This window comes from Entelurus aequoreus, linkage group LG21 (genome assembly GCF_033978785.1).
Source record: "Entelurus aequoreus isolate RoL-2023_Sb linkage group LG21, RoL_Eaeq_v1.1, whole genome shotgun sequence".
Classification (NCBI taxonomy): Eukaryota; Metazoa; Chordata; class Actinopteri; order Syngnathiformes; family Syngnathidae; genus Entelurus; species Entelurus aequoreus.
This window is the reverse complement of record NC_084751.1, coordinates 27,371,912-27,374,411: the sequence shown is the minus strand read 5'-3', so window position 1 is coordinate 27,374,411 and position 2,500 is coordinate 27,371,912.

Genomic DNA, 2,500 nt, shown 5'->3' with positions numbered 1-2,500 from the left:
CAGCCACTTCGTCCAGCTCCTCCCGGGGGATCCTGAGGCGTTCCCAGGACATAGTCTTCCCAACGTGTCCTGGGTCTTCCCCGTGGCCTCCTACCGGTCGGACGTGCCCTAAACACCTCCCCAGGGAGGCGTTCGGGTGGCATCCTGACCAGATGCCCGAACCACCTCATCTGGCTCCTCTCGATGTGGAGGAGCAGCGGCTTTACTTTGAGCTCCCCCCGGATGGCAGAGCTTCTCACCCTATCTCTAAGGGAGAGACCCGCCACCCGGCGGAGTAAACTCATTTCGGCCGCTTGTACCCGTGATCTTGTCCTTTCGGTCATAACCCAAAGCTCATGACCATAGGTGAGGATGGGAACGTAGATCGACCGGTAAATTGAGAGCTTTGCCTTCCGGCTCAGCTCCTTCTTCACCACAACGGATCGATACAGCGTCCGCATTACTGAAGACGCCGCACCAATCCGCCTGTCGATCTCACGATCCACTCTTCCCTCACTCGTGAACAAGACTTCAAGGTACTTGAACTCCTCCACTTGGGGCAGGGTCTCCTCCGCAACCCGGAGATGGCACTCCACCCTTTTCCGGGCGAGAACCATGGGCTCGGACTTGGAGGTGCTGATTCTCATCACAGTCGCTTCACACTCAGCTGCGAACCGATCCAGTGAGAGCTGAAGATCCTGGCCAGATGAAGCCATCAGGACCACATCATCTGCAAAAAGCAGAGACCTAATCCTGCAGCCACCAAACCGGATCCCCTCAACGCCTTGACTGCGCCTAGAAATTCCGTCCATAAAAGTTATGAACAGAATCGGTGACAAAGGCCAGCCTTGGCGGAGTCCAACCCTCACTGGAAACGTGTCCGACTTACTGCCGGCAATGCGGACCAAACTCTGGCACTGATCATACAGAGAGCGGACCACCACAATCAGACAGTCCGATACCCCATACTCTCTGAGCACTCCCCACAGGACTTCCCGAGGGACACGGTCTAATACCTTCTCCAAGTCCACAAAGCACATGTAGACTGGTTGGGCAAACTCCCATGCACCCTCAAGGACCCTGCCGAGAGTATAGAGCTGGTCCACAGTTCCACGACCAGGACGAAAACCACACTGTTCCTCCTGAATCCGAAGTTCATCTATCTGGCGTAGCCTCCTCTCCAGCACACCTGAGTAGACCTTACCGGGAAGGCTGAGGAGTGTGATCCCACGATAGTTAGAACACACCCTCCGGTTCCCCTTCATATACAAAGAGAGGAACCACCACCCCGGTCTGCCAATCCAGAGGTACCGCCCCCGATGTCCACGCGATGCTGCAGAGTCTTGTCAAGCAAGACAGCCCCACAGCATCCAGAGCCTTAAGGAACTCCGGGCGGATCTCATCCACCCCCGGGGCCTTGCCACTGAGGAGCTTTTTAACTACCTCAGCAACCTCAGCCCCAGAAATAGGAGAGCCCACCACAGATTCCCCAGGCACTGCTTCCTCATAGGAAGACGTGTTGGTGGGATTGAGGAGGTCTTCGAAGTATTCCCTCCACCGATCCACAACATCCGCAGTCGAGGTCAGCAGAACACCATCCCCACCATACACGGTGTTGACATTGCACTGCTTCCCCCTCCTGAGGCGGCGGATGGTGGTCCAGAATCGCTTCGAAGCCGTCCGGAAGTCATTTTCCATGACTTCCCCGAACTCCTCCCATGTCCGAGTTTTTGCCTCCGCAACCGCGAAGATCTTTGACTAGCGGAAAAAAAGCAAACTTTTTTTTAGAGGATCTTTAACTAGCATTTGTTTATGTTTTTTTCACAAGAGGTTATTAAAAATACCAGCGTGCTCCTGTCACCGAGAGGATCTTTGATGAGTAGATTAAATGATAAATGATAAATGGGTTATACTTGTAAAGCGCTTTTCTACCTTCAAGGTACTCAAAGCGCTTTGACAGTATTTCCACATTCACCCATTCACACACACATTCACACATTGATGGAGGGAGCTGCCATGCAAGGCGCTAACCAGCAGCCATCAGGAGCAAGGGTGAAGTGCTTGCCCAAGGACACAACGGACGTGACTAGGATGGTAGAAGGTGGGGATTGAACCCCAGTAACCAGCAACCCTCCGATTGCTGGCACGGCCACTCTACCAACTTCGCCACGCCGTCCCAGATGAGTGAGACCAACCTTTTTTGAGCAGAGTCCCAAAAATAGCATAGCCCTGTCATTTGAAAGATCTTTGATTTGCATTTTTGCAGTAGGTCCTTAAACCGCACAGGGTTCCCGTCATACTGTCATTTTTGTCTGGCGTTTTTGCAGTCGATTCCTAAAAACAGCAAAGCGCTCGAGTTATATAGAAGATCTTTGACGAGCGAAAAGAAGCAAGTTGTTCCTTAGATGATCTTTAACTAGCGTTATAATTTGTATTTTTACAAGAGGTTATTAAAAATACCAGCGTGTTCCTGTCACGTAGAGGATCTTTGACTAGCGTTTTTGCAGTAGATTCCCAATAA